General features: G+C 39.3%; 1 long non-coding RNA gene across 1 annotated transcript in view; it reads left to right on the forward strand.

Moving 5' to 3' along the window:
• The first annotated feature begins 479 nt into the window (after positions 1-479).
• LOC117282999 overlaps positions 480-19,311 on the forward strand; it is a 128,110-nt gene continuing 109,278 nt past the window's right edge. Inside the window, exon 1 of the long non-coding RNA XR_004513980.1 lies at positions 480-626. This is a non-coding gene — a long non-coding RNA (uncharacterized LOC117282999). The remainder of the gene's footprint in view (positions 627-19,311) is intronic.

The following is a 19,311-nucleotide window of genomic DNA, read 5'->3' on the forward strand; positions in this document are numbered from 1 at the left end:
CAGCAGTTTTAAACAGTGTGAAGGGCTTCATGCGTGACTACTCTATTAGCTACGCAATAATGGCCAACCAGTTTAAATTCGGGACTGAACACGAATACGTCTGGAAGTCGAGACATGAATTTAGCTCCAGAATTCAGACGTTTTGGCATGGCTTCATTCGATAGAATCGTGACACTTAGCCGTGTTTCTAAAGATCGATAACGTTTTATAACTTTCACGTAGATGAGGGCAATTTCATACCAGAATTATTAGAAAATAAAAGACAGGCTCTGCAAAATTGCGTAACACGATGACCACTGATGACGTCATCGCCAGGCAAATCCCCTTGTGTCTGATCGCTGGCGCTGCGGTCGGCTGACTGGATAACTGACTTACCTAACTTACCGTCTGTCTGACTAGCTGGCTAGTATCGGTAGATTGAAGTCAGGTGGAGGAGGTAATTACAGAGAGGGAATGCGTTGCCATTAGGTTGTGTTCTCTACTGCAGGTGCTTTGCGCGGAGCCATTTCCCTCCCTGGCTGCCTGACGTGGACAGGTGAAGAAGTCGGTTGGTGAATTTACAGGTAGCATTCAGCCATCAGTGGCCAGCCCAGTGACAGCGGAGGAGAAACGGAACGGCTTATCACGTATGTAATACGAGCACTGTTATAAACTAACATTTATTAATATTGACCTTTTTAAGAGAGGGGCTGGTTAGCATGTCCCATAACATCCCATGGGGAGCCCCAGCGGAGTGACAGTGACTGGTGCAACCTTTACAGAGTGTGGTCATCCGTCCGTTACGCGGGGGGATGGTCGTTAAAGCCATTAACAACAGCAGTAAAGTGAACGGTGTGTTACTCAGTTATCGAGAGCGCGTTATAATTGTTGTCTTCTGTATTCATTTACAAAGCGCACACAAGACAGGTGAATTATGAAGTCGTCGTGTACTATTTTCGAAATTGCAATAGTCATTTGCGTGCAAAATGGGTCCTATTCATCCGAATAATAGATGATTTTATATCTAAACCCCTTGTAGTTTGCTGCAATAGTAAACGATTTATCTATCAAATGAAAGCTTACGTAACGGTACGCCTGATAGATCAGCATATGAAGAAACTGCTCTCACTCATCGATATGTACTACTGCCCCTCCCCCTAATTAGAATTAGTCAGTTGTTAAATTAATATTGCTGTCACCCTGATACATATTCTTTTATGCACATAGTACCAAAGATATTAGAGGTATGTGAAGGTAAACATGGCCAAAACATGATTCGAGTGTCACAACACTTGTAAGTTCTGTTGTCATATTAGGGGTATAAATGGTTTTCTCGAGTCATTCAGGTAAAATCTGAGTTTCAGCTTCTCTTCCTCCACATTGCAAAGCAGATTTTCGAATTGTATTTCATCTTGAAAAAACAATGATCATGTATCTTTAAAAATGTGTTGTTCCTAAACTAGGTTATGTTTTAAAACAGGTTCCTTCGTATAAATTGAAATATGCTACGAAACTGTGAAATGTGTCGCACATGCAGAGTAGATGGAAAATAGTCAATAATGGCTAGAAGAACGTAATTTTTAAAGCTGTGTTGGACCTAATGAGCGCATGCTTGTATCTTTGTGGTGCAAGATGATATAACATCGCATTCGAAATCTGAGAGGATTCAGGAAGAACACCTGACGGGAGTAAAAAAAAAAAAAAGAGCAAAACTCAGAGTAAAAATAATGGCCTGGAGGTGGGTATCACCTTTTCCGATTGCAGACGAAATGCTGCCAAGATTTTGCGCAGTGAATTTGATTTGCAGCTATACTTAGCGAAAATTTAGTTCAATAAATGGAAAATTTTCCTCCTAAGGCAGGGTTGAAGGAATTACAGCCCGAGGGTTACATGTGACCTACAGCAGACAGTCCGGATTATACAAGTGGAACGGTGTGTGTGTGTGTGTGTCCTTGATAGCAGGAGTCCACATGCGAAACATCACCCTTTCGTTAAAATTAAAATAAAATTCGAAGTTATAAATATACATGCATATCTTTTGTGCTAATATGAAACCGAATAGAACGGCGGAATACATGATCATTATGATCATAATAACAACCATCATCACATCCAGTGCTCTATCAGATTGACAACAATATTGAAATCGTACTCAGAGAAGAAAGAAGTGAATGTACTGTATTTATATATAACTACTATGTGCATGGAAAGTATTATAGATTTTTCTGATTCAGTGCTTTTACGCTTAACATATTAGTGCAGTGTTAACATTTGTATTGGAGAGACAGTCGACTGAACTGACGGTCGGTTCACCAATTTTTTGGGATGTGATTCTCATGTGAGTCTTTCAGTCTCTTTAGGCGAATGAATTTCGTGTTATTATCAGCAAGATACAAAAATAAAATTATCTACCTGCCTCAGTGTTTTTCAGGTTCGATGAACATTAAGCTGTAGAGCCAACAGTAAAAATGCTGGGAACGTCAAACTGTTGCGAAGAGGTTTTATTTAGTTATATCCTGTATTTTGATGAAGGCATATTTATCATTCGATTAAAAATAACCATATATTTAGACAAATAGTCACACGGTATTTTGCTTATCAGTTTCTTCGTTTTCTTTATCAAAAGACTGCACATAATAACTATTAGATTTGCGTGCCGAAAATATGGAAGATGGTTATATGTATGTAGTGATGCAAACGAAGATAAATAACTGATGTTTGGAATTCTGATCCAGTAGTTCTTCGACTGTTTCTACATTCTCTCAAAAGTTACCTAGGAACATATGATTTCAACAAGTATGCCTGAACTCTGTTAACAATTAACACGTTTAAATTTATGTGTTACACGCTTCTCATCAGTAAACGTGGATTTCGAGGCCTCTATGTTCTAGTGGCCAGAGTTCCTGGCTACAGATCCAGAGTTCCCGGGTTCGATTCCCTGCGCTACCAGATTTTCTAAGTAGTAGTGGGTCTGGAACGAGGTCAACTCAGCCTCACGAGTATAATTCGGGAGCCATTTTAAGGAAATAGCAGCTCCGGCCTAGAAAACCGAGTTTAACGACCGTGGGAATCCGTTGCGCTGACACCGTGACACCCTCTATCCGCAAAAGTTGGTACTAACTTCGCCGACAAGCGGCGGTCGTTCGGTTGGTATAGTTTGCTTGCGGACTACATCCACGGAGTTTTTTTCTTGTTTTGTTTTTTATGGGTAGTGTTTACGCTTATGGAGATAGTGATATTTGGATAATTGTAGACAGTAGAACGACGAAGCAGATGCGGCCTATTTGAAAATACTGTTTAGGAATTCACTTACCATAATAGTAGGTCACGTTATTCTATCTAAAGCCCCTTCGAAATATAAATAATTTTATAGAAAGGGTTAATAGCTTCATGGATATCAATTGCATCCATGCTTGAATTTAGGACTGACTGAATTAGCATGTGTGATGGCGAAAGTAATGAAAACTATGTACAAAATATTACTTTTTCGGATTTCATTATGAAACAAATACAGTGGAACCTCGCTTAACGAGCATAATTCGTTCCAGAATCTTACTCGGAATGCGAAACACTCGTTAATCGAAACAATTTTTCCCATATAAATTAATGTAAAATATGATAATGCGTTCCATGCCGAAAAAAAATACTCAAAAAATTTTATGTATAACGTTTATTCAAAGAAAATGATATATACATTGTTAAGGAGCGTGAATCATCTTCATCTTTTCTTCTATGCGGAATGAACCAACCTGGAATGCGAATTCGATTTGCAAAAAACAAAAAACAAAAACAAAAAAATCGAAATAATTAGTTTATTATTTATGATACATATCTAATTCTTTTTTACTAGAAAGCTGTCTAGAGACATTTCTTTTTGCCGACGCTTCAAAATTTGGTGAAAATGCGACAGAGCATTATCATTAAATAAATTTGTAGCGCGCATAGCCACTGCCTTATTAGGGTGATGCTTCTCAATGTACAATGCAACAGTTTCCCATGCTTTCAGCATTTCTCTTATTGCGCCAGAAGATTGTTGCTTTGCTGTTAACTCCTCCTCCTCCTCTGACAAACTTTCCTCCACAACTTCTTGCTGTGAAACACAATGCAACTCCAAATCATGAAAATCGTTGATGTAGACCTATTGTATGTGTGTGCTAGATCAGCCATGCTCACACCTTGTTCTTGCTTTTCAATGAATTTACGTTTCATTTCTACAGTTATTTTTATTCTCTTATGGCTGTATTTTTGCGGCTTTTTCTTCGGGGACATTTTTGCAAGGGGTATTAAACTTTGCACACAAAAAATCACAAATAATATGTCTGAACACACGTTTGAAAAATGTGTGATCACAAGCGACACTAAGATGCTAGCGGGACGAGTGCTAAACAGAGACTGATGTAGCAAGCGCACAATCCGGACCTTCCCCTCTAGTCACTCGTTATGCGAAACGTCGCTCGTTAAGCGAGTCATCTTGTTTATAATTTGTTTTGCTATTTATGCTGATTACTCGTTATGAGAGGTGCTCGTTAAGCGAGGTTCCACTGTATTTTAAAAGAAAATATGCAAATAGCTTAGGCATTTTGTCATTTCAGTTTTATTCCCGTTTAAGAAATAGTATTTAAGAATTCTAAGACTGGATTTTAATTTACTATAAATGATATTTCCAACATTGTACATAAAGGTATATGCTCCATATATAAACATGTACATTTAAAATGAACGTAATGAATACAAGTTTGCCGATAGTAATATAAACACAAGCGGTGTGTGAAGTCGTGTAGCACAAGTAGACCGCCCATGTTGATTAATAAGTTTTAATTTCATCTTCAACTCGAGATTCCGGGGCCCTAAGGCTGTATTCTAGCACTTCTCGTCCCAAACTCGAAGTGTTTTTCCCAATATATAACTGCTCATGCCAGAATTTCTCACGGCAACATTTATGACGAATACGTAAAAGTATTTTAAACACCATTGAAATTAAATGGTTTAATAAGAGAGTATGACATGTTTGAGTGAATAATATCCTGCACATTTTTACAGAAACTAAATCAAAGAATATGAGATGAACAGTTCGCACATGCAAATGAATATGTGAAAAATATATACAAAGTTTTGGTCAGAAAATCTGAAGAGGAGAAAATGTCTTGAAAATCTTGGCATACGTACCAGGGTAATACTAGAATGCATATTAGGTAAACATTGTATGAGGTTTGGAACTGGATTTAACTGCCTCAGTATTGTCTAGTGGCAGGTCCTTGTGGACACAGTTTTCGTAAAAGCAGGGAAATTCTTGACCAGATAAGTAGAAGTCAAAACCCTCTACTATGAATTGTGTATGTTTCATGAGAGGGTATTAATTATCGTTCATTTCATTTGCAGTCTTATCTATAAACATAACGTTGTGTCATCCCATAATACATATTGTTGTTATGACCTGCAAATAATTGTCACGTTTTCAGGGTTTACGGATCATATTGAGCTGCAGTCTGTATGTACACTTCCGTTCCTAGCCTTACTTTCAGTGCAACCTACCCTATGACATTTATTCCGTGACGTCAAGGAATCTAATTTCATGTGAACAGAGAATTAGCAGCATGCAAGCTGGAGCGTTCATTGTCAGAAATGATGATGCAGCCTATGATTCGAGACCCTGTCATTGTTCTACTCCAACACAAGTGTAATAACGGAAAGAAAACTTGATTTTTCAATTCAGTTTATTTCAGTCCAGTGTATAATGCCTTCACCACTTCAGCACTTAGTTACCTAACATGTTTCGATTCTTAATGACTCATCATCGGGGGTATATCACTACGATCAGGAACCCACCAATACGTAAATGTTTTTATAAGACTATATACACTTAAAACCTTCATGATGCTCACTATATGTAGTTGTTAATTTTTCCATTGTCGAAATAGATGTTTGATGTAAACTTTTATAATAAGTACAGTCTTGAAGTATATTACTTAGAAGTGACGGAGTTGCAATCACTTTCATAAAGGATAGTTTAAAAATGTAATTTCCCACTGCACTGTATATAAAATTCAATTTTAACGTAAAGGAAGGCTGCTGTGGTGAAACAAATTGAATTTTATATACTGTGCAGTGGAAAATTACATTTTTAAACTATCCTTTATGAAAGTGATTGCAACTACGTCACTTCTAAGTAATATACTTCAAGAATGTACTTATTATAAAAGTCTACATAAAACGTCTGTTTCGACAATGGAAAAATTAACAACTACATATAGTGAGCATCATGAATGTTTTAAGTGTATATAGTCTTACAAAAACATTTACGTATTGGTGGGTTCCTGATCATAGTGATATACCCCCGATGATGAGTCATTAAGAATCGAAACATGTTAGGTGCTGAAATGGTGAAGGCATTATATGTCACACTGGACTGAAATAAACTTAATTGTAAACTTAATAGTGTGACGGACCAGAATGAAACAAATCAAACTTGATTTTTCATAATGTGAGTTGTGTCAGTTCTCTGAAAAGAAATCAGATACTTCCAGACAAGGAGTTTTCCCCTTCATGGATTGGAGGGAGGGGGAGATTCCTGTGAAATCGCCAGTTCATGGAATATCAATGAAGGTATCATAATCAAATTTTAATGTCAAAATTGTAACATACAAAAATGTTCGAGTTTTGTTTCTTTTTCGAAAAGAATTGCATTTAAAAATTTGTAGTTTAAAACTGAATATATTTAGTGGAATCAACCTAAAATGTTTTTGGTGTAAACTGTACCGGAGAAAATAGAGAACAGAGTCATGTATGGAGTTTCAGTTTGTCCTGGGTTTCATCATGCTAGTAGTTATTTAAATACTTTACGAGTTATCTACCTTAGAGAACATAAAATGTGTGTATATTTCCTTTATTATTTTTTATTCCTTTTAGGTCGGGTTGGGAAAATGTCAGAACCGGTGTGAAGTCATTTATATACTGCCTGGCCATATGTAAAAAAAAAAAAGCTTCTAGTGTCCAGCATAAACATTAATGAGAAATATTATTGATAACTTTTCAAAATGTTACTGATTTCAGCATTGAGAAAATGTCTGAATTTTCTGCAGATCTACACCTCAGGCTTCATAATTAGGAACACTAGAAGTACTGTACTCCTAGACGAGGCTCAGAAGAATGTCCCAGCTCTATATAACTCAACATTCCCTCTTCGTTTCTACTTCCCCTAATTGCATCTTTGTAAGTTCCTTCCTTGCCGTGGGAACAGTTTGGAAATTCGGCTGCAAGTTTCTGCGCTTCTGAATAGTATCGCCTTGGCCCTGTACCTTGCCGTAGCACCACGGTTTTGTCAGGGTGCGTTCTAATACTGACTAGTTTGTCCTCCTCATTTTTTGCATCCCCATATTACGTTCACATGCAGCATCATTTGCAGCTTGTTCCGCCCTGCTTCTGGAGAAATACTTAGGATTCTTGCACCAAATGAATCTCTGAAGACATTCAGTGCTTTGCTTTGTCGACACTTGTCCAAGATATGTCTGCTGCCAGCATAATAAATATATAGGCATTATTTTGGCGACATTCTGCTCTGTGAGGGTTGTTCAATAGAAGTCTTTGTGTGAGCCGGTTTGCTGAGATTTTGATAGTGTCTATTGATAGAAGCACTAAGCTGAGAACACTTTTGAGTTTTTTGAGTTCTGGTGTGAGAAAAATAGTGAAGTAGGGTTGTATAAATGACAGTCTTAATTGCATTGGTACTCTGACTCTTGCTGATAGTGTTAAGTCCTTTACTCTCTTGTTTCTTTGATGTTGCTACGAACCTTACGACTTAGTAGGACACAGTTTGTGCACCATTCTTTTACACAATGTTTCAGCTCAGTATCCCGATATTTTGCAATACTGTTGACATGATTACGTTCTCTATTTAGATATCTGGTGCTTACGTACATGACTGAATAATCTAGCTGGATATTTTGGCATCACAATCCGAAAGCAATGTTGTATACTGTACTCTGTACTTCCTGAAAGTCTTCCTAATATCATAGCCACTCCCTTCTCCATGGCAGCTGATGAGCTTTCTTTGCCAGTGTTCGACAGATCGAATTGTGAACTTTCTGATCGCAAGTCCCGAAAAGGTAACTACATGGTTTTGTCAGTAAGGCAATTACACAGCCTATTCCACAGTTAGATGTTACTCCTTTTCAGCCACATACCATGAAAGCTAACACTAGTGCTCAGTGCAATGTCCCCAGAAATACTTGTGTTTAGCGTTTTCTTCTTTGCTAAAAACATGTTTGCGGGTACTGTCACTCTTGGGTTTAGTCTGAAGGTTGAAACATACACTGCATCGGCAGATGTGATGACTATTGAAAAATTGCCAGCGTGCGTCAATTTTTTACTGGTACTCGTACCGGCTAGGAAGAAGCCCAACTTGGGGTCAGTTCCCTATGCCTCCTACCTTGCTCTCTAGTGCTACGTCAATCGTTGCAGAAGTAGCCAGACTAAAAACCGAAATGAACATTGAATGTATTTTTGCGCTTACAGCCCATATTCGTTAAGTTACCATACAGGTCTCATGCATGGCTTATACCTCTTACCGATAACTAACAGAATCGAGAACAGCTGTTTTATCCACGCCAGAGGGAGACCTAGAGGAGTGTGTACTCTCCTGCTCTGTAACTCTTTGTGATGTAGTCTGATACACATCTTGTTTTAAAAACACGTATATTAAAGGCACGAGGATAATAATCTTCTATGATGTGCTGCCGTGTAGTCTTGTAGAAGTTTACTGATGTTTCGGAGGAAGCTGCTGCCTCCACTTCAGAGCAGACTTGACAGAGGTTTTTATAGCCACCGTCATCAGAACCTCAGACCTCAGAGTCTGACAATAATATACAGACAAACCCACGTGAACCGATAGAGCTGAAACGTCATGTTCCTTTCTGTATGCTGTACAGACGAGAGACGTTAGTAAGGCAGATAAAAATTTCGTGTCAGCTAATATTCTGGGCCACCGAACATACTTTACTATTGTTATTGCATTCCCCAATTATTTTCATAACCTGTTAAACCTTATATTTTCGTGTATTCCTAAATGTATTAGTTGAGGGTCCTGTTACATTTCAGAATGATCTCTTCGTACTCAGGGATGTCCCTGTATTGATTGTGAATCACTTGCCTTACCATCAGGGCTGAACCTTCTTCCTCGAAACTTTCTTTTCGTACCAGCTCAACACTTTCCAAGAGAATGATATTGGTGAGCACAAATACAAAACTTTACGCTATAAAAATAGAAATTGTTCCCTTGTCAAAAAATATAAATTGTTTCTTAAAAAGACCGTATCCGGGATACCTCAGTAGGTACAGGACGGAATTCGAGTGTGACCGCCAGGGTTCGATTCCAGGCAGGGATTTTATTTATAGTTTAACGATGTTGTCAGCAAATGAGACTACGTGAAGTCGAATGATTGCATGATAGTGATTATGTGGAAAAACGCGGTCATGGCCTAATTTTAGGTATTATCCCCATATCTGTCTGGCTTACAGAGAGAAATTGAAATAAATGCATAGATAACAGTGTTCTGTAGCCTAAGAGATTTGGATATTTAAAAGCCATGTCGTACAATGCGCCTTTAAAAATTAAAAATCAGCCGAACGAATATTCAGATTAAGTCGAGATAATGTCGTCTTCTTGGATGTGGCGCCGTGTAGGTCTTGTATGAACCGACGTTTCAGAGGAATGTATCGCCCCCATCTTCAAGGTAGAAAAATCCGGGAGCGAGGAACCAGCGTTAGCATGTGGCTGCAGTAGAGCTAATCTCCTTCTACCATAAAACTGAATTATTGCATGAAAGTGACACAGGAGCAATCGGCACACCGTTACAGGGACATTATCTTGCTGCCTGAGATGTAAGGGGCCAAAGAACATAAAGAATTCTGGCGATTGCTGTATGTTCTCAAGGACAGAGTATTCTAATGCTTGTAAATAGCACAACTGTAGATAACCCCAAATTATTATACGTAACTAATGTTGAATTNTAATTAAAGAGTTTCATTAACCGCATTTCGGCACAAGGAATGTCTAGGTGCTCCAGATGATTTCATTTTGCCGCAAAATATTTCTCTCGTCAGATTCAACGTAATTTGCTAGCTATAAACCGAAATTCTCATTAGGACTGCCCAAACACTCAGGTTTGACTATTGCTGCTATGATAAGCATATATGTACTGTATACATATTATTGTGCCGGTCACGGTAGCCGAGCGGTCTAAGGCATGCACTGTCTTCGCTCGCTTGGAAACCGGGATCGTGGGTTCGAATCCCACTCAGGGCATGGATGTTTGTGTGCGTCTTTCTGTGTTTGTCTACAGGTAGAGGCCTTGCGACGAGCTGATCGCTCGCCCAAGGAGTCCTACCGTATGTGTAAGATCTACTAAACCAGAGTGAAACGGAGAGTTTCATGGAGGTAGGCCTAGGCCCAAATGAGGGCTGTAGCGCCAAAGGAAAAAAAAAACAAACATATTATTGCAAGTCGACCCGTTGCTAGGCAACGATCGCAAAAAAGCCGCTATATAACAGTCGTTACTATCTTTTATTGCTAGTGGGGTGGGACTAAGTCCCTTGTACTGCGGCCACTTCTGGCCCATTGTACCAGCTCCAGATGATAGGTCAGGGTGATTGTGGAGCAATTGGTGGAATGAAGATTGGCAGGGGAAACCTAAGTAATTGGAGAAAACCTGCCCCAGCGCCACTTTATCCACCACAAATCCCACTTGACCAGACCCGGGATCGAACCCGGGCCGCCGCGGTGGGAAGCCAGCGACTAACCGCTTGAGCTATGGCGCGGCCATAGCCATTACTAAATAAAGGCTTAAAATACAAGCGTCTTTTCACGATAACAATTGAAGACAGAAACAGAGGAACGCTATACTGAACTGCAAAGTGTGTGAATTAGCAATAGTGCTGTAGTTACTTGTACGAGTATTTACTATTTGTCAGTGTTCAGTATATCCAAATACCAGTCCAAACCCCATCTATAATCATACATGTGATTCGATTTTTTTTTAACATTTCAGTAGAGAACTAAGTTCACATAACTGACCGGCATATTTATACTCTTTCATGAAACCTATTTCAAGTACGATCCAAATTATTAAACCACATGTAGTAAAATAGAAGTGAACATTAATTTTACGCAATTTCTATGCTCTCCTTGCAGCAGTAAAGACTGAAAACTTTTAAGGTATCTATTGCCATATAAAATTACAGCATCCTGTGTTGAATGACGCTAGTGTTATTCACTCTTCAGATGCTAGCGCACCCAACCTACTGAATCGTTTAAAACAGGAACTAAATATGTATGACGCTTAGGCGACTTCCTGTGTAACGAGTTTTTTACGGAGTCTTGTGAAAAGTCGCTAATATTTTCAACGTTATTACAAGAAAACAACCTCCTATGCTGTACCATGTTGAATTTTTCCCCAGAAAATTATTTTCTTCATCTTGAGAGTACTGAAGCACAAAATTCGGAACCTACTTTAGAGCGAAGATAATTTTTTGATATTTTTTCTGCACGGTACTGGGATCTTACCTCAAATCTTAGCCCAGCAGGAAATTGTCTTGATTAAAGATGCTGGTTAAGGTACAAAATAGCGACCGAGTTTTGTATTCCCAGGAAATATTGAGGAAATATTAAGACGTCAATCAGAGCAGGGGTTTTCAGTGTCCTGTCAACGATACATTTTACAGTCCGCTTATCTACCTTAACAGCCGCCCACTGCTTCTCAGCTGGTATTCTTAAAAACTTAGCAATATCGCCTCTAGTAAAATAAGCACCCCCTCCCCAATGCCCCCCAACAGAAGTATTTAGAAGAACATTTTTGGATTGGCCGCTTAGAATACAGGAAGGGAATTTGCTTGAAGAAAGCGTTTTGAAAATAAATTGTTCGCGTTCTGAAGGAACAGAATTTCTTCTGTTGAAACATAATGTGATCTGCTTCTACTATGTCGCTTGATTCAAGTCTGAACATCAATACTGCAGACATTTAGTGAGGATTTTCTCAAAGTATATGAAAATCATGTCATTAAAAACGTCACGTTGATACCTCACTATCATCGGTGTCAAAATGACATCCTTGCAAACCTGTGGGATGGAAGAAACGAACACCAGCTCTCTTCAGCATGGAATATTGCCAGTACAGTACTCTTCCAAATTTTTGTGTGGAGACACATCTTCGAAAATTGTGCAACATTCTATTGAGCGACAACAGCGTGGCAAAGGTGCACGCATTCTGGTGCGATGACGATAATCCATGAATTGTTGTTAAGTTGACATGTGAAACGCGCGTGTTGACATGTTATTAACACTTCTTCCTTTGGAAGCACGAAAAGTATTCATTCTTGAAGTTTAATATTTCGGAACTCAAAAGTGCAAGAGGCCAATGACCGGTACGTTTAATATTTATTTTTATTATGACATTTCTTATGCGTCATTAGTCTTCAGTTTTAATGCACGGGATATATCAAGTGTTGAACTACTTATTTTGCTGAAGTCCAGGAACATATCTGACCGTGAATGGTCCATACCTATGCTGTACTTTAATATAAAAGGTACTTAATCATATTGGTACTTATTGTTACCAATAATAAACTTGAGGGTGTTTGAGAACAGGGTGCTGAGGAGAATATTTGGACCGAAGAGATGAAGTGACGGGAAGTTGGAGAAAACTGCATAATGAGGAGCTTCATAACTTGTACTCTTCTCAAAGTATAATTAGAATGATCAAGTCAAGGAGGATGCGGTGGGCAGGGCATGTAGCACAAATGGAGAAGAGGAATGCGTATAGGATATTGGTGGGAAAGCCAGAAGGAAAGAGACCACTGGGAAGACCAAAGTGTAGGTGGGTGGACAATATTAAAATGGATCTTAGAGAGATAGGATGGGCTGTTATGGAATGGATTGATCTGGCTCAGGATAGGGACCAGTGGAGGGCTCTTGTGACCACAGTAATGAACCTTCGGGTTCCATAAAATGCTGAGAAATTCTTGAGTAGCTGCAGAATTGGCGGCTCCTCAAGAAGGGCTCAGTTCCATGAGTAAGTAAGTAAACGTAAGTACAAATAATAAGCTTGTTGTGCCTTGGAAACTTTATCCCTGCTAGGCATGGCCTGGAGGAAGGACACTGGCTCTGGTTATGGATGGTAGGCGCAGATGTACGTGTATTAGAGAAGAAACTGCAGACTAGTCTTCCAGTTTTGGGGCTGAAAGTAGAGCTAGCAGCTCATAACAATATTGCACGAGACTTTTAGCAAATACACGAATTTGGGCGGATTCATAGAAATGAAAAGGACGTTGTTAGGGCGACATGAGAATTGGCACTTGGAATGCTTGAGAGTTTGATAAGTACATGTGCTTAAAGAATTACATTATGAGGATGGAAAATGGATGGAACTGACTTCTGATCGATCCCAAACGCGTGTTTTGTTTTAATTCTGTCGGCTCTTCAGGTTATACTCCCAGACTTTATCTGAATTCGTTAACTCTAGGATTTGTATCCTTCCCCATACGAGAGAAACCTAAAGTTCACATCAAGCAGTTTGATGTAGCGGCAACACTCTAGATATATATTCGGAAGATACTCGGTTCGAATCTTGACCAAGACACCTGATATACTGACTGAAATTATTCGGTGCTCTCCTCAGTCTCTTCAAATGCCGGGTGGGTCTTCGATTACACCACTGTCGATTCTTACAAAATCCTATCTAATTCATTGTTCACCAGTCATTCTGCCTCTGGCGTGATGCTGTCTGAGATATTAACAACGTTGTAAAACCGTACCGTTACAGCCGTAAGATTCAAAAGATTTCCATAGATGAAACACCCTAAATGCGGATTTCTCTCTAAAATTACAAGTTCGAAAACACTGCCATGACAATTCAGTTATTTAATATTATTTCAAATAATACAAATAATTGCTGTACGCAAAGCATAAATATTCTTCTAATTAGGATCAATATATGCGGGGGTAATCCGGTAGAAGTTCACCGAAGTTTTAGAGGAATGTACTGCTTCCGTCTTCAGGGACAAATAATAAACTGATTAAGCAAGAGATACGTCCCAGAAAACAGTCACGACGTTGAGAACCTCTCATTCCTATCATTAACGCCAAGCACGATACGGGAAAACATTTCATTTAAAATTTCCTGTCTTTCACTTTTATATACGGTTCAGAATCCACGGTGCTGAATGCCATTTTTAATCTGAGGTTATTCTGGTCATAATTTTAATTCTGGAAATTTTATTCATAAAAAAAATCCATGCTGATTCAATTCTGGATGTAGTGAGTGTTTTTACTCTGAGTTTTGCGTCCTCTAACAAAATTATAGATTGACGCCTGCAGACTATTTGAGAACGTTCCAGAACGCTCTAATGAAACTCATTTTCATTCAAACTTAACCGCAACAGATGCGGTAGCTGCAAGAATCCATTTATAGATCTTTCCAGAAGGTTAACTTGTGTTTATAAATCTGTAGAGGGGTTTTTCTGTTTCCGTTATTAGCAAGTGTGACGGACTTAGGAACAAAAAAGAAACAAAATTCGACTTATATTACATTAGGTAAATATATTTCATCTGTACATTTTTAATTGTCACTTAACTGTTGAATTTTGTTACAGTTAATATCTCTGGACACCATATACTATATACATTGGCTTATATGTTATTTATCACAAAAACTACCGTCTAATTAACTATATTACCGTATTGTATAGTAAACCAACTCTGATATTAGATCAGAGTCCGACTATGATGATAATATTACATAGTAACTTATAAACTGAGCACCTGCAGAGGGCATCGAAGATGTTACTGTAGTGTCGAAATATGTTGGAAATATAAACAATCGCAAAACATACGGTCAGAACATTGGAGGTTGGGAGCAGGTTATTCCAATGCTGAAAGTTCTAAGAAACAGGACTTGTGTCAGTTCTCTGCAGACGGGAAACATTGCGCTATTTTTCATTTTCTTTGTTAGTCTCTTGCTGTATCGTCTCCTTATGGGATTCAGTACTTTTACCTACTCAAAAACACCGAGTTACCTCAAAGAGCTACCGACGTTGGTCCCTTAAGAATGAGAACATATGCTGATTCAGTGGTCTGCGGGCTTCACCCGACAATTACAACTTATTTTATGACTGCCTAGTACATGCGGCTTGTAGACATATGACAGTATTAGCTTACAACTAAAACCCCTATATCTGCTGTATAACCGCTAACATACAAGCCGTTACTCTCTCCGACAGCTTTAAAACTAATATTATCGAAATTAATCTACTGGTCTGGGATAGGGAAGTTGGTATAGCGACTTGGTGCGGACTGGACGGCCGAGGGGACGGAGTTTGAGTCCTGGTGTGGGTAATATTCTTCTGCTCTTCACGTTTCCAGACATGTTCTGGGGCCCACCTAGCCTCAAATCCAATGGATACCGCGGACTTTTTCCCAAGATGTAGAGCGGTCGGAGCGTGAAGCTCACCATTTACCTCCAACTAGTGCCGAGGCCAAGAATACGTGAATTTATTCATCCACTACCCCATACGTCTTCATGGCGTAGTCATTAGTTGTTAAGCGCAGGAAAAACTTTAACTTTTATTAAGCCGACGGACAAATACAAGTAGGACTTTCCCAATGTGCGGTCATTTTATGTGCCTTATGGAAAGAACACGGGGGCACGCGGTAGCGTATTTGGTTGAGGGACCATATTACAAGCCGGAAGGTCGCGGGTTCTATTCCCGTTGGATTTTTCAGTTGACCTAATCCTTCCAGCTGCACTATGGCCCTGGGGTAGACCCAGCCTCTAAGAGAAATGAGTACCAGGAATCTTCCTGGCGGTAGAGGGCGGCCGGCACGTAAGGCTGACAACTTCACCGCCATCTGTGAGCCGACTGTCTAGAAAATGTGAGAGCCTCGACGTTTCACAACCCTATGGGCCTCCACCTCCTGTTACAGGGATGGCTTTACTTTTTGCTTTATGGAAAGAACATAACGGTAGAGGTCCGGAAATAGGGACTGACTGTGTCGATTGGGCCTAACTGAGTAGGTTTTACCTGAAGACGGTGACAGAATCCAGTATCCGAAACGTTGTGTTTCAAATAAAAACAGGACGATGAATAATGTCCAGAAACATAATATTTTTATATGGGCAGTATTTAGAAGGCAACTTATACTTAGGAAATGACGCGGGTCAAACGAAATCACTCTGTGCTTACACCTCTCAGTGCTCTTTCCTCGACAATGAGAAAGAACAATTGTTATTCCCATTGTCATACTCAGCACCGAACTCGCATATCTTGGTAGTAGACTGGAGTGAAATCCCTGAATACAAATTGGCGGTACAGTCACACACCGTCCGCCATGGAGCACTAACAGCTAACAGAGATGTAAAACACTTCAGCAGTAGTTACCAGACATGCAAGAAAGATAACGTATTTTTCCACGCTGCTTATAACTTCCCGCAACTTAACTGGTGGCAATCCATGGCAACTAATTCATGGTGATAATTTCTGGCCTCGTTTCCATCTTTGTATGTACAGATTTCAGTACCATAAAATAAATTCAGTGTAACGAGAAGATACAGAAACTACGTATGGAACCATACAGTTCCGTTATAAGATGGTTAACTCTCCGCATACGCTTGCGCACTGCATGAAAGTCATGTAGATATACTAAACGTGATGGCCACATTCTAAGCGGTTCCTTTTGGAAAATGCTGCCCAACCGCCCCTGTGCTTTCTGCTGTCTATTGTATAAATTCATTTATATCGAGAAAGCACATTTAATGTGCACACTTACATTATAAATAGCACATCACATATGAATTTAGAAACAGAGAGAGTCATGCACTGTGAGAGCACATAAATTGCCACCGATTAAGCAGTTGTTAATGGTTCTGCTTTCTGCATGAGGATATTCGAAAGAAGATAGCGGTTACTTACAAGCATTATCATTATTAGTGGCCTGACAGAATTATAGTAGAGTTCTTTTTAATTTCCAACTCGAAGTTAGATGCTAAAAAGTAAGCTTTTTTAACGTAGTATAATAATGTGTCTACTGCACTATTCCATGCATTAAGTGGGTTTCAAGATGAACTTCAATTTTTTTGCAATCGTCGTTGGCAAGTCAGCCCCGTTTGAGCCATAGCCATCTTCAGAACATTCTACCAGGTCGCATATGGTTTCCACTCTTTTGGATTTCGTGACAATATTTTTTACAGAGCAAGGTCGTCAACCTTGCGTTCAACCCCCAACCTGGAGGATCAGGTTCCTGTATTTATGTCCCCTAGTGACAGAGTGACCCAGTTATACCCCCAAGCACTGGGTCCCATTTTTTTCAATTTCTAAGACTCGCAGGGCTACTTTGGAAGTATTTTAACCCGACTCCACATGGGGAGTTTATTCGCAATATGATATTTTATTTTGTGAATGCACGACAAGTCCATATCACAAATTTATTGAATTTGTGAGCACAACACTAAATTTCTGGGCACTGTCTCACATATTCAGCTCAATTTTCATGATTACTTGATTTCCAGCTCTGAATAATCTTCACTTTCTTCTCTCAATAAACCTCCTTGCAACAGAAATTAGAAGAGCAGACTTGTCATTCAGCCGATTCGAGCAAAGTAGAGCATGTGTAAGTTTTCTGAGAGTAAACATAAAATAGTATTTATAGTTACTCGTTTCGTAGGCACTGTGAACATTTTTGCTGACGTATTATATTATTTATCTTTTTATTTATCCTTTATGTGAAAGTGTTGGCTTGCATGTGCTTGGTACTGGAGACGGACAGAATTCAATTCACATATACTGTCTTAGAATGGCATGCTGCATAGCCTGCAGATTCTTTGTGCAAATGATGTAATCATTCGGGAACTTGCCTTCGAGAGAGAATCCGTTATTTATACCCTTTTAAGAGGAGATTAAAATCGGGTAATGCTTGTTACCATTCAGTTAAAAACCTTTTGTCTTCACTTCTCCTGTCTGCAAGCAAAATTACAATATATCGTACAAAACAATATTTGTTTTGGTTCTGTATGAGTATGAAACTTGGTCTCTTACATTAATGGAGGAACATAGATTGAAAGTGTTTCAGAACAGGGTGCTGAGGAGAATAATTGGATCGAAGAAAGATGAAGTGATTGGACATTGGAGAAAACTTCATAATGAGGATCTTCATAACTCGTACCTTTGTCCAAGTATAATTAGAATGATCAAGCCAAGGAGGATGAGATGGGAAGGGCATGTAAGCATATATGCATATAGGATATTGGTGGGAAAGCCGAAAGGAAAGAGACCACCGGGAAGACCAAGGCATGGGTGGGTGGACAACATTAAAATGGATCTTAGAGAGATAGGATGGTATTGTTTGGATTGATCAGGCTCAGGATAGAGACCAGTGGAGGGCTCTTGTGAACACGGTAACGAAACTTCGGATTCCATAAATGCTGGGAAGTTCTTCAGTAAAAGTAAGTTAAGTAAAGCTATTCTTGTACCAGGCCGTGAAGGCCCATAGGGCTGTGAGACGTTGAGGGTCCCACATTATCTAGACAATCGGCTCAAAAATGGCGGTAAGGTTGTCAGCCTTACGCGCCAGCCGCGCTTTACATCCCAGGAAACTTATTTAATTAATTCCTGGTACTCATTTCTGTTTGGGGGGGGGGGAGTTCGTGAGTAGCTGCACATTTGGCGGCTTCTCAAGAAGGGCTGAGCTCCATGAGTGAGTGAGTGAGCGAGTATGAAAGAGCAAAGTATGAATTGGATTCGCTGAGGTACGTATTTCGAATGAAGGTCTAATAGAAGTTACATGCGGAGCTTCGCAATTTCTGCTTTCCACTTAAAATTTCTCCATTAATGAAATAAAGAAAAATGAGACAGGAATGAAAAATAGTACCCACGCGGAAAGTGAGAACTACATAAATATGATCAGAAAGTTTGAGGGGCGAATCCACATGGGAATTGTATGTGTAAGGGGGTGGACAATAAAATTGAGCTCAGATATATAGTGTGAAGTCAGGGTGGAGACTGATAAAGGGATGCTACCGGCTCAGTACAGAAGGTCCATCGTGAGCTTTTCCGTCAACAGTGATGAAGTTTCGGGTTCCACAAGAGCAGATACTTCCTTCAACAGCCGAATATCACCTACTCGAATTACATATTTAGTTCACGACTTAATTAAAATTGTTTCATTCGGTTTCAATTCGTGCTTATTAACATATTTGTAACTTTGACTGATAAAGAAATATTTCATATTTTTGCCCAGTCGTTCTTGTCTATACTGCTATATAATTTATATCCTGTTCGTTTTATTATTAT

The sequence above is a fragment of the Cryptotermes secundus genome, unplaced genomic scaffold (assembly GCF_002891405.2).
Source record: "Cryptotermes secundus unplaced genomic scaffold, Csec_1.0 scaffold540, whole genome shotgun sequence".
NCBI classification, from domain to species: domain Eukaryota; kingdom Metazoa; phylum Arthropoda; class Insecta; order Blattodea; family Kalotermitidae; genus Cryptotermes; species Cryptotermes secundus.